Below are 21713 nucleotides of genomic sequence, written 5' to 3'. Positions count from 1 at the left end.
AGAGCTTATAGGAGGTTCCTTCTGCCTTCTTACTTTCTGCCAGCCTCGGGTGGCTGTATTCCTATTCTGGAGCTAGTGATGGAAAGACAGTTTTTTGATGTAAGATGTCTACAAGCTGAAAAGGTGCGAAAGCCACATCTGTATCTACTCGCAGCCACTAAGTAAATACAATGAAATGTGTGTTATATACTGTTCAAAACATGCTTCTGTTTGCATCACTGAGACTATGCAGAACCATCTCTGTGCTTAACTTGCAGAATCATTTCTGTGTGCCAAGGGGAAGATGAATGGACAGATCTGAGATTGATATGAACTCATTATGACTTATCAAATGCTGTACTTCTATATAGGATCATAAAGTGGTTTGGGTTGGAAGGGACCTGCATAGGTCATTTAGTCCAACCCCCCTGCAGTGAGTAGGGACATCTTCAACTAAATCAGGTTGCTCAGAGCCACATCCAACCTGGCTTTGAACATTTCCAGGGATGGGCTATCTACCACCTCTCTGGGCAAGCTGTTCCAGTGTTTCACCACTCTCAGCATGAAAAATTTCTCCCTAGTATCTAGTCTAAATTTCTTTTAATTTAAATCCTTTAGCCCTTTTCCTATTGCTACAGGCCCTACTAAAACATTTTCCCCCATCCTTCTTATAAGCCCCCTTTAAGTACTAAAGGCCACAATAAGGTCTCTTTGGAGTCTTCTCCAAGCTGAACAATCCCAACCCTCCCAGCCCCTCTTCACAGGGGAGGTGTTCCAGGTCTTTGATCATTTTTGTGGCCCCCCTCTGGACCTGCTCCAACAGGTCCATATACCCCTTGCACTGATTGCTCCAGAGGTGGACACAGTATTGCAGGAGTGATCTCACCAGAGCAGAGTGGAGGGGCAGAGTCACCTCCCTTGATCTGCTGGTCATGCTTCTTTTGATGCAGCCTAGGATATGGTTGGCCTTCTGAGTTGCAACCTCACGTTTCCAGCTCGTGTCCAACTTCTCATCCACCAAGACCCCTAGGCCCTTCTCAGTAGGGCTGCTCTCAATCTCTTCATCCCTCAGCCTGTATCGATACTGAGGGTTGTCCCAACCTAGCAGCAGGATCCTACACTTTGCCTTGTTGAACCTAATGAGGTTTTCAAAAGCTCACTTCTCCATCTTGTAAAGGTCCCTCTGGACAGCATGGTATCCCATTCCTCAGGGATGTCAACCTCACCACACAGGCCGGTATCATCCACAAACTTGCTGAGGGTGCACTTGATCCCATCATCCATGTCATTGATGAAGACCTTAAACAGACCCCTGAGGGACAGCACTCATCACTGAGCTATCTGGACACTGAGCCAGTCACCACTGCCCTCTGGGTGTAACCATCCAATCAATTTCTTATGCACCAAACAGTCCATTTATTAAATCCATATCTTGCCAATTTAGAGAGAAGGATGTTGTGGAAGACTGTATTTGAGGTCTTAGAGAAGTTCAGGTAGATGACATTTATGGGCCTTCCCTTGTCCACTGATGTAGTCACTTCCTTATGGAAGACTACTACGTTGGTGAGGCAGGACTTGCCCCCAGTAAAGCCATGCTGGCTGTATGGAATCCCTGTCCTTGATGTGCCTTAGCATAGCTTCTAGGAGGATCTTTTCCATATATATATGCCCACATAAAAAGAGTACAATACTGTGTGCTCACTAAATGAAGTGTTTTCGTCTCTGGATCTTTTTTTGTTCTTTGCCCCATAACACCAAATTGAAGAGGAAGTTATCAAGCCTTATTACATGGAGGATTTAAGCAGAAATGTTCATAAGAAAGCAAGCTGGTTTAGTAAGTTCTGCTATGGCAGTAAAAAAAGAGTGATCTGTGTTAGGCTGACTGGTTCAGAGAAAGCATGCTGGTATTAGACAGTGTGAATACCATTAAATTAACACCTATAATGTGGTAGTTATCATACAGAAACCTTGAGACCTCATCTGGAATACTGTGTCCCATTCTGGAATCCTCAGCGTAAGAAGGATATGGAGCTGTTGGAACGCGTCCAGAGAAGGGCTACAAAGATGATCGGAGAGCTGGAGCACCTTCCCTACGAGGACAGGCTGAGAGAGTTTGGCTTGTTCAGCCTGGAGAAGAGGAGGCTCAGAGGAGATCTTATAGTGACCTTCCAGTACCTGAAGGGGGCCTACAGGAAAGCTGGAGAGGGGTTATTCACAAGGGCTTGTGGGGATAGGACCAGGGGGAATGGATACAAACTGAAGAGGGGCATATTTAGACTAGACATTAGGAAGAATTTCTTCACCATGACAGTGGTGAGACACTGGAACAGGTTGCCCAGGGAAGTTGTGGCTGATGCATCCCTGGAGGTGTTCAAGGTCAGGTTGGATGGGGCCTCTGGCAGCCTGATTTAGTGAGATGTCCCTGCCTCTGGCAGGAGGGGTAGACCTAGATGATCTCTAAGGTCCCTTCCAACCCTAACTATTCTGTGATTCTATGATTCTGTGAAAAAAAAAATAACAGATGCTTTCTGCCCCCAAATCCTTGTGTTAATAGCTGCCCTCCCGCCTCAGCATATGCAGATGCAGGTGCTTTTTTCCTAGAAACATGAGCATTTCTTCTTCCACTGTCCTTTTCTCAATATTCCTACTCAAAATCATGAGTTACATGGTACTTCATCTACAGTATGTCTTTAAATCTTCAGTGGCAAGGCAGGTTAGTGAGCTGGTTGGCATCACAGTTTATGACCTGAAGCACAAAATTCAATGTATTCTTCTGCCAGGAATTAAGATCATCAGGAAAATTCATCTGGTGCTTTCAACAACTGTGAATGACCTCATAAATGACTTTCTAAATTTCTGTCAGTACAGGGAAATAACAGATCTTCCATCTTCCGCGTCTGCCAAACCAGGAGTTGGCTGTCTTTTATTTGAAGGCCATATTTTTATATAAAAACAAATTTGTCTGAGTCCCAATGGCCTGTGCTACCCTACAGGATGATCTAACAGTGTCTTTTGACTTTCGAGGTTATGGCTGCATGAATCGACCTCTAAAGAAGATTCAGAGTTTAGCACAAATCATGACAGCTGCCAGTCTTATTGATGCTCAGGGATGATACATAGGGAAAGCACTGATCCTTTCATGCTCTTGTCGCAGTGGATGGAGGCATAACAGCAGAAGAGAGAAAGTTCCCGTGATATATGATCTGTGCATGGGCAGCAGGCAGTGTGCTTGTCTCCAAAGCTGTATCTCTTCTAAGGACACTAAGCCTTCTGGCAGAGCAATATCTTTCATTAGGCCAATTAGGATATCCGGAAAATGTAGACAAGTGTTTGAATGCATGAGCCTTTCCTAAAACCTGGATGAAATGCAACAAACTTCAAAGCTAAGAGAAGGCCTTTAAAATATGAAAATTATTTCTGGGTAACCTTAACATTGTTTTCATGTGTGAGAAAGCAAAGCAACATTTTTAAGAGGAGAACTTCCCCATTGGTTTTGGTCTTAGGGCTGAAAATACCCTCCCTGGATATCTGGGTACTTGGTTGACATCCACATATTTTGGCCTTTTGTATCTGAATCCCATGGCAACGCTGATTTCCCAGCCTATGCTCTGGCGAGTCAGGTTAGGTGAGCAGGGCCAATGAGCGTTAGTTCCAGTCGATAGAGGCTGTGGCACAGGGTCCCCTCCTGAAATGTCGCTTGAAAGGGGGAGCGGATTTTATGCGCTTCAGTTCGAAAAGGAATGCTTGGCTCCACTGTCAAGACTGGCCTTCGGCTCTGTAGATCTCAGTCATCTGCAAAGAATTGCTGCACACTGACCTAGATACTCTGCCGGCTTTGTTGCAGCACTGGCTTGATGATGAGGCTGCCATTTCCCTGGTTTCTGTTTTGCGCTATATCCTTGGAGATAAAAAACAAAAGAAGGGTGAAACAAATCAATGGTAATCAGAATAACATTTCACTCCAATGACTTTTCACAGAATCACAGAATGGTCAGGGTTGGAAGGGACCTCTGGAGATCATCCAGTCCACCCCCTCTGCTAAAGCAGGTTGACCTAGAGCAGGCTGCACAGGAACACATCAGGGTGGGTTCTTAATATCTACAGAGAAGGAGACCACACAGCTTCTCTGTGCAGTCTGCTCCAGTGCTCTGTCACCGTCAGAGTAAAGAGGTTTTTTCCTCATGTTCAGGTGGAACTTCTTATCTTCCAGTTTGTGCCCACTGCACCTTGTGCTGTTGCTGGACACCATTGAAAAGATTCTGGCCCCATCCTCTTGACACTACCCTTTAGATATTCTCCAGAAAACAGAGTTTCCCAGGGAAATCTGCTGCTGTAATACTCTCCTAATGCTTCCCTTGCCTGCCATCTCATTACATTACTTTATCTCAGAAACCCTGCCACTTTTCAAATACACACCATCCTCAAGAGCAGAAAAACGTGCCTCCTCCATTCCCTCCTTTCCTTGCATCTCCACCATCCATAGTACATCAACAGAGAGTGGGGAGGGCATGAAAAGAGGGCAAGCCTAGGCGTCACACTGTATCTGAGATGTCCGCATTGCACTCAGTGGTGTATTATTAGCAGGGCACTAAGTCCAGCTTGAGAGTACAGCTGATAATATGCATGTGTCTTTGTAGCTGCTGATCTGTACTAGATAGGAAATGAAAAAGAGCCAAACCCCAAAATCTTAATTGCCTTTGAAATTTCACTAGAATCAAATTAGATTGGCCAATCTAATTTTTCCTCTAAAAAAGTTAACAACTGTAAAGGTACATCTGGGATTACCAGTAAAGGGGAATGTTTATCTCTGCAGTTTTGCTGTAGAGGGCTACAGGACCAACACCAGCAGAGCATCCCAGAAGGCAAACTCTTTCCTTGTTTGCTTCATGTAACAGCATTAGACCTTGAGAAGACACTGCATCCTGCAGCAATGGTGAAGCATGGTATGGCACTGTCTTGCCTGGTTCAGTAGTTCAAGCAAAAAAAGATGCCTGGACCTGGAGACTCTTTGGTTGAACCTAGTGCACTATAGACTGCTCCGAATAAATTTCCTGCCCTGCTTTCTGCTCTGAGCAGCGACAGTGTTACAGGATTGGTTCTCTGCTCCTCCACACTGCTTTCATGTGGCCTGAAGTGAATAATTGGGACTGAAATGCTTGAACTATGTCCCTTGGCTTTGTATCTTCATTACAAGGCCGCTGCAGCCTCAGAGGGACCAGCCACCCCTGTGTGCTGCACCAGACTTATGGTGGCATCTATCCAGTAGGATGGAGGATGTAGTTTCGGCTTGGTTTTCAGACACAGAGATCAGTCTCACTGGTCTTTTAGCAATGCGTGAAAGGAGGAGAGAACATTGCCAACAGGTTTTCTCACAGATATTTCAGACAAGTGGGAAGGAAATACTACAAGGCAAAGCAGTTAACATTGTAATTCACTCAACAGGATTTTCAGTGCATGGTGAAGAACACAGAAGCAGGGGAAAACAATGCAACTTTTTTTCCAAGAAATATAATAATACGACATTGGAGCCTGTTAATTTCTTAGAACTAGAAAAAAAAAATCCTGTAAAGACCAGGGTCTTGAAAGAAGTGAAGGGTTCCTTGAATCCAGGAAACATCTTTTCCTAAAGCAGGGGAAAGCAAGAAAGAGGTAAGGTCTAACAGCCCTGCCCTGCACTCTTTGGCGGAAGTATTTCTTCTTGAGGTAATAAAAATAACAGTGTTTCCAGAAGTGCTCTTTCTGACTGAGTGAGGGCGACAAGGACTGGTCTAAGGATAAGCCAGCTCCGTGTTCACCTCATGCCACTTCTTCTTCCTCCCTCACTAACCTCTGATTAAAAGGGACCTTTCCTCTACCTCCACAGTCTTGCCAGTGCCAAATCCTCAACCCTATGGTGAAGTCTGAGTGACAAAGCTGAGTGGGAAGAGGGAATGATGAGGAAGCTGGGTAGCAGCAGCACTGGGTTTTGAGAAGAGCTCATCAAGGAACAAGTGTGCACAAGGTAGTTTCTCACTCTCTGAAGACTTCAGAGCATTTCTGTTGTTACAGCCAGGGTCTGGGCTTCATCAGAAGACCAGCAGCTTTGAAAGCCAGTGCCTCTCTGACTTTTGCTATGATTGTCAGGTGAAGGAGGACACAACGTTCTAGAACTTTGGTGCCCCACTAACTCTGGGGGAAAGCTTTGTCCTCCACACTCCATGCCATGCAGCTGCATTCCAGCTGAGCAGAATCAAACTGAGCTGAAATTTGCCCTGAGACAAACCATCTGGATCTTCTGTTTCTGTCTTTCCCACAAGGGTCTTCTGAAGCTGAGAACTGACTTGCTTTCCCCACTTAATTGCACATTGCAAAGTCCATCTTCCCCAGGCTGCAAAGGCATACAGAGTGATGTGATCAGAGATACAGGTCTGGAAGCCAGTGGGTATTTCAAGCAAGCACATATGATTTGACAGTGTCATCCACATTTGGGACTTTTTGGAGGGAGAGTCTGTCATTAGAAGCTTTTGTATTCAAATTGAGTTAGAGTATCTCACTGACTAAGGTAATGTTTTGTTTCTGTATAAAAAATACAAAATACACTGCAGAGCACTGCAGTGGCACCAGTGGATTAAAAATAAGGTAATAAGAGAAGCCACTGAGGTGGTTTGTCTGTCACCTGCCAACAGTTTAGCTTTCGGTTGAATTCAGCAACTTTGCTTTTAAAGATACTGATCTTTCCAAGTAATAAAGTAAATGCGAAGATGGCAAGCAGTGCATTTAAAATATTTATCAGAGTAGGGCAATACATGTATTCAATTCCTCTATTTCTATTTATGAATTTACTTAAACGCAGCTAGATGAAGTAATTTTACAGGGAGCATAATATTATTCCCTTGCATTAATGATGCATTGATTGCCAATGCAATCTGAGATAGTGGTACCAAAGAACAAATAGGAAATATGCTTCCAGATTTTGTTATTTTTCTCCCACTGTGATCACTCATTGGGCTTGCTTCATTGGGATTGCTTTCCTTCTCCAACCCATCCCACAGCTGCCGGCAAGAAGCTGAGTGTGCCAAGGAGGAGCGATGGTTTGCAATGCATCTGTGCCACACTCTTTTATGAAAGCTGGCCCTCCTGCTCCCACAAGGGCTGTACACAGAGGGCACATTGCATGCATGGCTGCTGCAGCATAAGCTCTTTGAAACACTATGTCAGCTTGTCTCTCTGATATCTCAAAAACCCAGAGCTTGCAGGGCATTAATTTTTCAAGACGTGGGTGGTTATATATTATATTATATATATATATATATTTTGCAGCCTATGCAATGGCTAAGTCTTCTTCTGCCAGGCTGCTATTTTATTTCTTCGAGATTCAGTGCACTTTCTACTGATGCTAGCAGCAAGTCTTCCCCTTAACACTGCTGGGAGAAGGAATTGGCTATTGTGATAACAGTATATTGTATGTGAAATCTGATAATGAGAATATGTAGATATGGCGCTGCATCGATTTAATTGATTTAATGTCTTTTCCGTGCCTCGATCCAGAGCATAGACCCTCTCAGCTAAACTTAATCCTTGAAACTAAACCAAAATTTTATCAATTTCTTTTTTTTGCAATGACAAAAATAAAGAAGGAAAAAAGAAAGAAGGGTAGTTTTTATGTCAGGAACTCCTGCATTTTACAAGCGATGTGCAAATTTCAGTCTCGAGAGACACAGATGCTTTTATATCCAGGTGGGAGCTGGGAGATGGGAGCAGGGAGGCGGGAGCAGGTGTCTCTCACATTAGCAAGCTCTACAAAAGCTTGTATCCACCTCTGCATGGAACGCTCAGCAGGCGTTCCTGTGGTCCACAAATTGTTGCCAGCTGTCAAAGTGAAATGATTCAGCAGTGAGTCTTCCAGGCTGTGTTCTGGCCAAAATTCAATTGGATTACAAACCAATTGCTCCGGCGTTTCCCAGAAGCAGGAAACCACCATCAGCTGGCTGGTGGGATCTAATCTTAGTGACAGACGGTGCCACTCCTTGCCTTTTGCAATGTGTTTGCAGTAGCTCACTGGGAGCAATGGTTCTCCTTGTAGATCTTACAAGTGCAGCTCTCCCTCTCTCTCCAAGCTGTGGGAAGATAATTTCCTGAAAAAAAATAAAATAATAAAAGGAGGAGGAGACGACTGGAAGGTGCACTGCTGTAAGCAGCTTTTCTCCAAGCAGTGATTTCTCCAAGCATCTTCTGAAACTCCAGGAGCCACATGCTCCCGAAGTGCTACTACACATATGTAAGTGAAATGCCAAATAGCTTTCACCAAAATAAAAAAACTGCTTTTATTTCATGTAGTTTGGTTGTGGAGAGCCTGGCTGTGGGCTGTTATTGAAGTCAAATCAAAGAGAGATGCCCAGTTCTATAGGTAGCAAGAATATCTAATGATACTGTAATGAAAAATATTTTTTAAATCAAGAGAAGCCTCCTAGTTGGGGACTAAGCAAAGCTCTGATTATTTGTGATTAAAAGCAAGATATTAATGAGAAACAGATTATCATACCTGCACCTACCTGTCACATTTCTTCCCTCTCCCTGCTGAAGTCCTATGTAAGCCCATTTGTAAGCTGGACTTTCAGCAGGACTCATTTGGAAGAAGATGTTTTCTTCACTTTGCTTGTGAGTGCAAAGCAGTGAAGTAGCTGCGTGTCAGTTTTTTCAACATTTTAAGACTGATATAAATGTGAATAAGAAAGCAGGGTGCTGTTGAGGCACTTGGCTAGTGCCACTCCGTAAGAAGTGCCAGTCGGCAATCATTACCAGGTTGAAGCAGTGAGTTGCCTGTGGGCTCCTTTCCACTGGAGGGACGAGACCTGTAAGAGTGGGAGGAAGAGAAGAACAGGGACATGTGGATACTTAAGCGCATAATCAGGAGCTTCGCCCCACGAAGGGGATCAGGCAGGAAGGCTTTAATTCATCTTTCACCCACATACCTTCACTTCCCTTTCTATTCCTCTCTGTTTCTAGTCACATGGGGAAAACATTGCTATTAAAGCAAATGTCCGGGGAGCTAAAATATACATAGAGATTCTTTGGAGGTAAACTTGGCTCTGGTGAACTCAACAGGAATTTTTGAATCAACTTCAATGGAGCCTGAATTTTACTTTGCTGTAATAGTGTCCTAGAACATTTCCAGGACCACCCAAAACACTGCCTGCTTGATGCTGATCTTTCCACCACAACTGTACAGAGCCTGGTAGTGTCCTGTGAAATTCTTCATTCTTTTGTGATAAATCACATCCTTCTCTCAAGGGGTAATGACAAATAAATATCCCTGAATCATCCTGAGAATGGGATCAACGGTTTCATGTATCACTGGGCACCACGATCAGACCTCTGTAGTTTCAGTGGGAAACTGCTGGAAATCAAATGTTTCTGCAGAGGTTGTTTATTTGAGGGACAATTGGAATATTCCAGTGATCCAGTTTTAGTTATTTTTGGTGTCCCTTTCCATAGGGAGTTGGCAACCTATTTAAATCCAGGGGACCATGACTAGCTATTCAAGTTTTGCTCTGCTAGATTTGTGCTGTGTATATTTCGGAAACAATGTCTGCTCTGAGCAGCAGATAGAGCGATGACACAGCCCACAGCAGTGAAAAGCTCTTGTGATTATTTTTTTTTTCCTCTCCCATTTCAGTGAAGGCTGTCCTCTGTTCTCCCTCTTTCTACATTTTACTGCCAACGTGGAATGCTTTAAAAACGCCATTAAGGAATGTGTTACCCAGTAGGATCTACACTGCATTTGACTCTCTGTACTCTTTCCAATAGCAGCAAAGCTCTCAATTTATGATATCGTTCTGATGATTGAAAAAGCACAAGCATTTTCTGTTTAGTAAGTATAACTTTGGCACTATTGACAACAGGTTTCTCATGTAATGTACAGAGTCCACTTTTTCTTAAATACACAGTGATTTTGACATGATTGGCCTGATTTTCCAAGATATTTGAACATCTGAAGATCCCAATCTGCTGGCTTTTAAGTTCTGAGCAAATGAGACCAGGCACTGGAGATTCAGAAGTTAGATCTAGAGAATGAACCACCCATATTTGTGAAGCCCAACGACTTTACATTTTTCCTTGTCTCCACTTTGCTTTCCCATTCCTAGGAGAAGTCAGCCTGATTTCTTCACTTGCTCTCTAGCTTTCAAAAGCATTTCTCGAGCTACTACTTCATCGGTCTCAAAGGGGCCTGGGGTTGGGGAGTGCATCGGCAGCAAGGGGTGACTCAGCAGTAAGAAGCAGTTACAAACCTGCCTCCCACAGTGAGTCTGATCAGGGAATAATCAGCGTATGCATGCAATCACATTGGCTTGGCATGATGAAATGGCAGCTGGTTCTCGTACAACATCTGTCTCTGCCATCAGTCTCTCACATATGCCCACGTAGCACCATCCTCACAGTAGCCAGGCGCTGGCAGTGGATCTCCCCTTGCCCAGCTGGCAGTGAAGAATCCTTCACCTCTCTCTTCCCCATCTCACTGCTTGTCTGGTTCTCATCTATGTCTCTCTGCAGACCTTTGTTACTAGGAGTGAAGATCAGCAATCTGGGAAGCCCCTAACAGAAGGTGGGATTGTAGTCTTTTATACATTGTACATTTTTATACACTAAGAGGATGTGATGATGTAAGGTTTTCCATATCTGCACTGCTTTGTCATCCCCAAACTCTGTCTCAGGATGGTTTGGTTGTTTTCTTTGGGACAAGTAGGCAATGGGACTAGGAATGGACTGGCTGTGCAGGACTGGGATGCTCAGAGATATTCCAGGTTCTGTTGTGGACTCACCATATAAGGCTACAAAAGCAGGTAGCTTCTCTATTCTCTGTATTTAAAGACTAAAAAAGCAACTCTGACCTACTGAGATTAAAATAACTTAAGAGCCTGGACAGTGTCTTATTAACTAATCATTGCCAAAAAAGGAAGAAAAAAAAATAAGCTGGAAAAAAACCTTTTTTCACTTTCCTAGTTCTGTCTGTAAAACAACATTTGATAAAAATATTACTTGAACACACAGAATTCAGAGGCCCTGCTCCTGTCCAGTTCCCTCAAGCTCCACCTGCCTTCCTAGGCCCTTGTATCTCACACAACACAAGAAAAAAACTTGGTCATCCCACCAAGAGACAGAATCCTGTTGTAATGTACAGGGAAGTCTATCAGATAGCTGTTGTTAAAAGGATATTTCATTAGAAATATTGTTGAAAGACAGAAAGTGGATGATAAACCAGGGGCTAGCACAGAGCATGTCCTGCAGAAGTCATTTGAGCTACTTTGGTGCCCTCACCATAGTCAGACTGAGCATGGAGTCTGGGCTGTTTTGTGGACCTCAGTCTTCTACTCTTGTGAGCAGTCCTGGAAGAAGATGGCTTTAAAGTCCCTTTCAGACAGTTTTTGGCCAGAGATGCTACAGATCACTAGAGTTATTTTTGCTAGCACCGTTTATTAAGAAACGTCCTTAATGATACAGTTGCTCAGTTCTTTGTTCTGTGAGTTATGATGGGAAAATAAACATTGCTCTGCAAATAGAGAAAGGCTGATTAGTCTCCATTAAATTCCCAGTGAGTAGCACAAAAGATGTGGCCTCAAAGAGGGCTAAAAAGGTTTGAAGTCTAAATAGTGGCCTCTGCTCCTGGAAGAAGCACCAGAGGGATGCTGTCTGCTTTAGAATTCTCCTGTTTTCAAACCAGATGCTGTCTTGCTCCAAGCAGATGATGTCCTCAGTTCAGTACCCGAAGCCTCTATAGTTCACAAGGAAAGCAGAGTGTTTCCAAATTGCTGAGAAGGGAACCTAATTCAGCAGTCTCGCTTCACCTTAGCACCACTCTATGATCTCTCAGAGCTTGCTGATGGCAGCCAAAAGGAGGGTAGACAACTAGAACAGTTCTCTGCCTCATTTCCAGCTAGTGTCATGGGTTTTACTACAAATTTTCTGATTTCCATCACAGCTAATCACTTCTCGTGTGCCACTGCTGCTTGACCACACTGGCCCTTTATTGCAAAGGCAGCAACTGCTGGTGTAATATTTTCTGCTGCAAGAAACACAGGCCTTTGCCACATGCATAAAAAAAAAAATTCCTACAGCACAAGTCTGTTTGCTTTGCTTTTCTTCTGTGTACATAACCTCTAACTATTTTTATCTAGCTAGGCACAGACCTCTCATAGTTATCTCTGCTTATTTTCAAAAACCTTAACGTTTGGCACGTATTGTATTGGTCCTACTGATTTTGTTGCTTTTCTTCCCTTTCCACTTCATTTCTTGCCTCTTCTCCTTGGTGGATCACAGTCCATGGTCTCCTCCCAAACAGGCACAGGCTGGTTTCAGCTCTCTCTGCCCCCCTCTGAATTAACTCAGCCCCTTCCCCCAACTCAAATTTAATAAAACCTTCTCGCAATAGTCAGTCACAGTGCTGGTGGCTTATTTCCAGCTTTTAAACTTAACAAAGCTATTTATAGCTAGAAAGGCTTGAAAAGAGATCATTAAGGGAATACATCTGCAAATGTAGAACAAAGACCTGATTCTAGGATTTTCTTTACACAATTATTTAGTGTAAATAATAATGTTTGACACCTGCTTTCCTCTCTCATAGAAATCTCAAAGTGGTTTACAGCTATGAATTCACTAAGCCACTCTCAGCCCAAGTACAGCAGAGAGAGGAGCCATCTTTGAGGGTTTTAGACTGACACCATGTTCAGATCTACTAATGTTATTTTTCTTTTAAATTCACTGACTTACTCTTACTCTCTCTGTGACCCCACTCACGCACCTTCTCACTTCAGAGGCTGAAACACGAGTGAATTAGACCTTCACAGATTCGAATTATATCAAATATATAGCACTACAGTGCTCAAAGGTGACATTCAATGGAGAGCCTGAGCTCCTTTCTTTATTCTGAAACCATTAAGCATTATCATTCATCTATAAAATATAGCACAGTTACACATTAATGCAGAGATATTTTTTCCCCCTATTTCTTCATTTCCTTTCACTATTAATGGAATGCGAACATCAGAGTGCGGGACTCAGGAGCTCCATCCTAACCCTGCTACGCAGTGGTAGTATGAATATGTTTTTTGTGCAAAATATGTTTTGTTGTTTACCTTTGAGTCTGATGGAAAACTGCAGACTTGCAGTCAGTGTTCAAAAATCAGTCCTAACTTGGAGAGTTCCTGCATTACTCATGGAAATGCGCGTCAAAACCAGAACTTCTCTTCTGGATCGTGTTTCCACCCAGAGAAACTGGAACTTAGTTAAAAAAGACAAACTCCAAACAGGACTTAAGCTGAGAATGTGGCCACGTGAGCTTATAATTACTTTTAACACCCAAATTCAGATTTTTTTCATTTCCCTGTCACCTTTCATCTCTAAGTGCCACTTTGCTGCTGGTCACAAAAACTCACCTGTGATGTGTGCCGGTTTTCAATTTCCTTCTGTGAAGTCAGGCCAGTGTTACAGGGACAATCATGTGGATTTAACCAAGCAAAGCCACCCACCTGCACCTGATAAAGCCTAACAGCTGGTGAAAGCACAGCAAACCAGATATTTCAAACACTAGATATGTCCTTTCATAACAAGATATTTTATAATCTTACAAGATATTTTTTTAAAACTTCAAGCCTGCATTCTGCCAAAAAGTGGTTTTTGGCGGAAAGGTTGATTTGCTCTGAAAAGGTTCTTCTTGCTCTAAATCATCCTTTTCATTGAATCTTTACTGTGGGCCTTGACAAGGGTCTTAAAGTCCATTCTTCTTTCCCTGAACAGTTACCAACCTGCATATCAGAGGCCTCGTTCTGGAGAGTGCTGGCCATGCCTGGCTAGTGCTGTGAGGTTAGGACTCCTGTATTACATAGATGTGCTCCCCTTGAACCTGGATAAATGTCACACCTCAGCAAGATTTCCCTGGGAAATAAGGCAAAACTAAACTTTATGTATGAAGCATGTTTTAATCCAAGTCAAAACACTAGGATTTGGCTCTGAGAATTCAAGTGCATCTTACTTTCTTAGGTACCTTCTGGGAGTACAACATAGTGATAGAGTGGGGATATGGTGATTTTAGATAGTAAGTGGAGTAAAGGGAGGAGAAGAGCTAGAATCACGGTTCTTCAGAGCACCATGAGGTGTGCCTGCAGAGTTTAAACCTTGCTAGGTTCTGAGAAGTTTTTCTTCTACTCATGTGCATACCTTGACCTCGTTGGTCTTCTCACGGCTCATTTAATGAGCTTGATTAAAATCCCTCATATCCTTCAACTCTTTCAGTCTATTTGAAACCATGATGGACTTGGCAGAAAGTCTCACTGAGATTATTTAAATTAATAGATTCTTCAAATTAATAGATTCTTCCTTGTTGTATTCACTGGGCTGTGGTTACATGTCTTTGTCCACGACACATACATCACTACTTTTTCTTCACCTGAAATAGGCCTACACTTAGACTGAGTACTCAGAGATTTAGGGGATCCTCTTCTGTCTCATCGTCTATCTTTGACTCAGCTAAAGTTCCTTTACATCTGAACAGAGACTCTTTGGAACAGAGACCTGTTGGCTCTGTGAAGGTGCCAGCTGTTCTTTAGGGCATAAAACAATTATGTCCCACAATGGGGCCAAGTTGCTGAAAAAGAACAGTTGCAGGTGCCAAGTCACTGATAACTCTCAGGCCTGTTGGTGACTCCTTTGGCTACACCTGTGCTGGTGAACTGGTGCCAATGCCTGCCCTTTGGTTCTGCGGCCAGCTGGCATAGCATGGCCATGTCTGTACTTTTAGCTTCTCTTAGCTTCCAAAACAAATTTTCAGACTTCCTGCTGTTACTATTCCCCAGACCAGGCTAATTCCTGAACCTTTGTTTGGGAGAGTGCTGCTTTCCCTGACCATAATCATGCCCAAGACCACTCCAACAGCTTCACAGTGTTGACATCTCAGTATCTGAGCCTGTTCTCTGGTGTTGTTCATGCCAAACAAATACCATCTTGCTTTCTTGGTTTAGCAATATCTTTTTTCCAAACACCAATGATTTTTTTTTCTTGCTCAGTTGGTGCTTATTTCTTCAAATCCTGGCATTGTTTCCCAGTTTTCTGTTTATGTGTCCCCCTAGCAGAGCTGCAGTGACACTACGTGCATCTTCACTACAATTAAAAAGTGACAGCTGTCTTGTAGAGAAATCTCTGGTTTAAAGTAATCATACATCATAGTTCAGCACTTACCTTAATTATTTGCAGCAAGATGAACCAACGCCTGCTGAATCCCAAGCTGCACAGCCAGGTGGTATTTCTGCAAGGTGGATACATCCTATGCCCCAGGCCTCTGAAGGTTTGAAGAGCCTGGAGGATCAGGTCCTAAATAGCTCAATAAAGGTCATGAAGAAAGTCTGAACAAGATGTGGAAATAGCTCCTCCAAGCCACAGGCAGGCACAGCGATGCGCCTGGAGCATGTTTTGGTTTTTTTTCTCAAATTTTATAGGTGATGGGGCCTTTATATCTTTTAAATTTTCTTCCCTCTATAATAACACAGAGGACCAACCTTACTTGATATAGGCCAGGGTCATGGCTCCTAAACCAGTCAGAAAGCAAGTCTCAAGGGAAAAGAAGAAGCCTCATTGCACAGAGGAAGGCTAAATCAATAGTCCAAATGCTTTAATTTTAAGTGTGTTCATATATTACAACTCGAAGGTGAGTAAAACAACTTGATGACAGTGATATACCTGAGAAGGCTGTAAGATATTAATCCTGGAAAACAGAAAGGACGAATAAAACAAAGAGGAATAGAAGAAAATTGAGATTTGTCAGTTGTCGATGGCAAGCTCAAACTAAGACCTTGTTAAAGAGGGGATGATAGGAAAGATGAGGCCCTTGGAACCAGGTAGGGTGTAGGAGGACTTGCAGAGGTTTCCTGCTTGCGAGAGGGCTGGGAGGGTCGTGTACTGGTAGCTTGGAAAGAGCAATGGAAAAGAGCGAGGAAGGCCAGATAGGCACCGTTTTGTCTGCAGAGAGCTGCTGCAAAGGGAAGTCCACCTAATTTTCTAACTCTTACTTAGTAAGTACTCTGTGTGAAGGTGAGAAGTAGCACACATAGCTCTTCCAAACACAAGAGCCCCTTGTGCACAGAGTGTGGGCGACTCTCCAGCATCCACAGGGGACAGACATACTCAAGCGTAAAGCAGGTCTCATTAGGGGCAGCTCTGGTGGGTCCTGCCGCAGACCCTGACAGGTGCTTATCACATTCAGGATGCGGTTGTTCAGTTTGCCTATATTAACACTAGGGGGAAGATAGGGTAGGGCAATCACTCTCTTAATAACACAGAGTTCACCAATCTCCCCGCATACTAAAACAGCAATATTTTAAAACAATCTTTTTATTTTCTACTGTGCTTGGATCCCGGCATCTTATTTTAGCTGTCACATCCAGTCTGCTGAGAGAGGCAGGTTCTGTATCTCAGTTTGCGGTATGATTTTCCATTTGTCCTTTTGAATGACTTTGCCCAAAGGGGTGATAATAAAAAAATGTGAAAGCTGGTGTCAAAATAATTTCTCTGAGCTTGGGACATACATTTTTTCATTATTCTTGACATTCTCCTATATTTGTGTCTTTTCTCTTCCTCTTTTTACTTATGTTCAGTATTTACGCAAAGAAAAAACATAAGACAGATAATTCTGCTCTCAGATTTTTCAGCTAGCATTGACCCACTCTCATGTGGATATGTGGGAGCTCTGCACACCACATATGGTCTTTATATTCCTGTGATTTATGAAGACACATAATTTTTCATTCACAAGTGCACAAGAGCCTGCTCATATGAAAGATCCTTTGACTCCTGCTATTGAGAGTTCTCCTGTTATTTAGCCAGAGCCAAAAGCTACAGAAATATCTCCAAAGCAATCTCATCCAGCAGCAAATTAAATAAAAAGAAAAAGTAAATGTTCCATATTGTCATACAGATTACACAAAATAGCTCTTATTAGATCCTTCCATTCTGGTGGCCAAGTGGGGTGATGCTTCGAAGAGGAGGGGGGGCTAACCTAGTGCTTCATGCTCATTATTCATTTATGTGGGAAGCTGAGATCCGAAAGGACTTGAGGAACCAACAGACCTTCTCTCCATAGTATTTAGAAGCATGTCAGGCATGTTGTTGTTTTATGCTGTGGTGAAGGACTGAAAGGAAGAGGTCCCATGTTGTTGAAAGTCTGCTTCTATGGGCTGTTGGGCATTAACTGTTCCTGGTACCACGGTCTGTAACGAGGTGCTAGTGTTAATGCTCCCATTCTGTCTGCCTGGCTCTTGGAGGCCCTTATCACATAAGGAGTGGGAGCCAAGTGGCAGCTAAGAAAGGTTGGAAAGGATCAAGAGCAGATGACATTGTTTCAACACTAATCCCCAAATAGGGCTGCTTTAGGAAGAAAGCTCGTCTTGTGGTAATACCATAGTAACACATAACAGCTGGCATAGCCAACAGAATGGGTTCTCCCCCTCTTAGCCCTCTTTATCTCTTCCTGAATTCTTTCCTCCCTACCCGACATTTTCTATTTTAAAGCCCATTGCAAAGGACCTAGCCTGCTTCTAAACACACTTATGGGTATTTCATGTGTTTAGCAAAAGCATGGGCTGATTTTTGAATGAGTGCCACCATTCTGACATTTGTATTTGGAAGATAGGATCTTCGAAACTGTGCGTCAATAGTGACATCTCAGGATCAGACATGGTTTGGCTGGCACCACGGCTTTGTTCCTGGGCACAGCCGCTTTTCCCAAAGGCAGTGCAGGGTAAGCATTTGTGCTCTCAGTCTAGATAAAACATAAGCTGACATGTTTTCACCCTGTAGTATTGACATTACCGCAACTCTTTAAGCAACATATGAGATGATGTACTGACACGGAGGACACACTGATACAGCTCCCACATCAAAGACAATGAAAAAGAAGGAAAACTATCAGATGCACCATGTGGGGTTATTTCAATCCCCCTGTGTCTTTAATATCCACAGCTAAAAAATGGTTAAAATGAAAACTATTTTGCACTCTGCGATCCCTGGCAAACTGTAGTGCCACAAAGCTTGTAAAGATGAATTGGATGCTACAGTCAATTGGTCTTAGTGAGCTGCTGAAGTCACTGCAAAAATAGAATTTGCCTCATGGCTGAAATAAGGGACTGGGAATCTCCTGACATTTGTTACATTCCCCACCACAGATTTGAAATAGTGGCTTAGGGCAAAGCTTCGTTTTCCTGCCTCATTGTTCTCCTGCCTGAACAAAACAGTATTCCCCCCCCTCATAGAAATGCTTGTGCTGGGCAATAACAAGGTGTACGGAGACCCTGGCAAGGTGTGGCAGCAACTGGAAATTCCAGGGCCTGTCTGCTGCAAGGGCACATGTTAAATAATTGTGGTTTTTTTATTCATCGTGGCTGTTGCTGTCTGTCAGCAGCAATGGGAACTACCCAGTGAGTGCATCATCACCGTCCTCTGACATAACAGAGAAGTGGGGCCACGGGCTGAGAATGGGATATTTATGACGGTAGGGTACACAAGTGGGTTTTACATGGAGATAGACACATTTCCCTGACACGGGTGATGCGCACAATGTGAACGGTTCAGAGAATTGCTTTGAGCAGACAGGCTTTACAAATAATGTTTGTTTTGTTTCAAAACAAACAGGGAGTGATTGAAATGCACAAAGTTATCTGCAGTGCCACAATGAGAAAATTAGGCATGCACTCACACATAACGTGTTGACTGAGTTCACATACCAGGACACCTCTGAATCTTGGATTTTCAACAGAAAAGACCTGAGTCCTCAGATCCCACAGATATTCACTGGGTTTGAGTGCCCAACTCCTTTCAGCATTTAAAATAACAAAATTTTCATACACATTTAATAAAAAAATGGGGTATTGATGTATTTCCCCCAGTTCAGGCCAAAGATTCCTGGTTTGGGCTGCAGAGTGGAGGAGGTGGTGTTACAGAAAGTCAGAGGTTAGTGTCTGTAGATGCAGTGTGGCAATGGCCAAAGCCCCGCTCCTGACTGGCTCCCATGCCAGTAGGGCTGGCAGTAGTGGCCAGGAATGGATCACACCAGAGCAAAGGATCAGGTGCGCTCCAGAGGAGAATAAATCAGGCACCTGTAATTACCCATAGGCAATCAGGCAAGGAGAGAAACTGTTTCCTGATTGCACAGTAAACCATTCCTTTTTTCACAGATTTTGGCTTGATTAGTTCCTTTCTCAATATACAGAATTTCCTTCTTATTTGTTCCCAAATCCAGCCTTGTGGTTCACCAGACCATTCCTCCCAGCAGGTAATTCTGATTAATGGAAAGCACTGAAAGGTCTCTTCAGGACACAAAGATGACTAACTCTTCAGCAAGTATCTCCAGCATAGATCAAGCAATGTGATTCAACCAAAGGACCTAGAAGCATATTCTGACCTCCTTTACACCTCCTGAAGTCTGAAGTAACTCCAATAGCTTCAAAGGAGTTATCTGTCTTATTTTAGTGTAAGTAGTCCAAAATATGAACTGACCTCCCTGCAGTTATTTTATATGGGCAAGATTGGATCCTACCACAGCTGTTTTACACCACTCTAGCAAACAAAGTCGAGTTTGGGGTAACCTGGCCCTTTTGAGTTATGCTTTTCCATAAGATCAGCTTCTTGAGCATTCAAAATACGAGGTTCTTCTAGGTGGGCTGCCATCCTACCTCTCTCTCAGTATGATGATTCATAAACAGGACCTGACCCATCATCCCTTCCTGGCACACAGGTGGAGGGACCAGTAACTGACATCATCAGATTGAATGACCTAAATTATGCCCTTCATCACCTCTTAACCAAACTGTTGACTTGGATGAATGAGGAAGAGGAGTGCAACTGCGAGGAAGACTTAATGAGTAAATTTAGGTAATTTCAGTATATACATTAAGGTTTATTACTGTTATTATATACAGTTTGGTCTGGACACATACTTCTTAAATCCCTCACTACCACAGTCTGTAAACGTCAGGAGCTATCTTGGCACATTAGAGAGGGACACACCACACTGGATATTACTGCGTTATTTTTTAGAACAAAAATGGCCTTTTCTCTTTTCCTCCACTATTGCTGGCAGGAAGACTTCGACCATCCCTGGGTTTTATATTATTTGCAGAATGAGTCTCATTTTCCACCTCAAGCTTTACATGGCAGAATGTGATTGTCAGACACTGCTCTCCTTGCTCCGTGCACACTCTCTGACAGCACTGACACGTTTATTATGATTAATAAACATTATTATTCATAGCACAGTGGCAGCTTGAGAGTCTAATGATCCATTAGGGCCCCATGACTCTAGGCTTGATAGAAACTCATAGGAAGAAGCAGTAATTTAAACAGACAAAGAATGTTATTACTGTTTTACAGGTGAGACCCAGAGAGATTTGAGAATTCATCCCTTGCCTCCCAGAAAGCTTTGCAGAATCAGAAGCTGAACTCACATCCCGCGAGCTCCAACCTCTAATTTTACTGAGATGGAAATGCAGGAGGAAAACCGCTGTCACATTGCAAGTGCATCATGGCATACACATTCATTCTCTCTGTCTCGTAGAGCTGAAGCACTTCTGTTTTTCTTGTTTTGGCTTTTGTGTTTCCCCTCCCTAGTGATTATTTCTTTTCTTGTTTGACTTGAAGCTTGTGAGTCATCCTTGTTCAGAGAGAATTTTCATCCAAAACAAATGGACCCCAGTTTTAATCAGGAAATCAAAGACTATTTCTCTTTCTTTTTTTTTTTTTTTAACTTTCCCTCCCTTTTTTATAACAAAGCAAGACCAGACTGGCCCCTACAAAAAGAAACTCGAGTTCCATTTGGACTAACATTTGATTTCCTTTTACTGCACCTGATACCAGTTGACTTTTATAAAGGCTTATGTGGAGCATTTTAACCCATTTCCCATTAGGTTTCTCATTCCGCTGACAGGGGAGTTAATCTTGTCCTATACAGGACATTGGGCATGACTGTATAGAAAGATCTCTATAAGTTCTCTCTCATTCACTTGGAGCATGGAGTGATGTTTCCATGATCTCTACCTCAACAACTGGGCTGAGATTCCAGTTGTTTCTGAAAACACAGCCCTGTCCTGATGTTCCAGAGAACTTCACTGACCACTGTGTCCTGCTTGGGGGGCAGCTTGAGAGCCACCTCTGTATTCTGGGCTATGTTTGATCGTGACTGTGCCATCTTGTTTTTTTTCATCTACCCCTGCTTCAGCCTGTATTTGCAGCCATCTCAGTGCAGGTGGTTTGTTTTCTGCTGTTGGACTACTCCTACTTGTGAGTACAGTATGAATAGTATCAGAAATCACCTTGTGGTTGTATTTTGGGTGAGGAAGGAAGTGGTGAAGCTTTGTCTTTGCATCAACATCTGTTTTCCTATTGAACTTTTCTGCCATGCTTCATTTCATGGCATCCTCAATCTAATGAGTGCAATTATAACCTTGCTAGTCTACACCAAGCTGTGAATCACATCCCAAATAACATCCCAATGCTACAGCCTCTTTAAAACCTTTGGCAGACCTGTGGGCCAGGCAGGGACATCCAGACGTTCAGCACATAACCTTGAACTACTCTTGGTGCTATTCCGTGTGTGGAATTTCCACAGATGCAGAGAAGTCTTCCTCTCTTGAGAGGCAGCCTCTCTCCAGAGAGGCAGCAACTTTTGGATACCTAGTACAAGTATCATCTCCTACAGCTTCGCCTGTGAAGGACAAACC

The sequence above is a fragment of the Cuculus canorus genome, chromosome 2 (genome assembly GCF_017976375.1).
Source record: "Cuculus canorus isolate bCucCan1 chromosome 2, bCucCan1.pri, whole genome shotgun sequence".
Lineage (NCBI taxonomy): Eukaryota > Metazoa > Chordata > Aves > Cuculiformes > Cuculidae > Cuculus > Cuculus canorus.
This window is presented reverse-complemented; position numbering follows the sequence as displayed.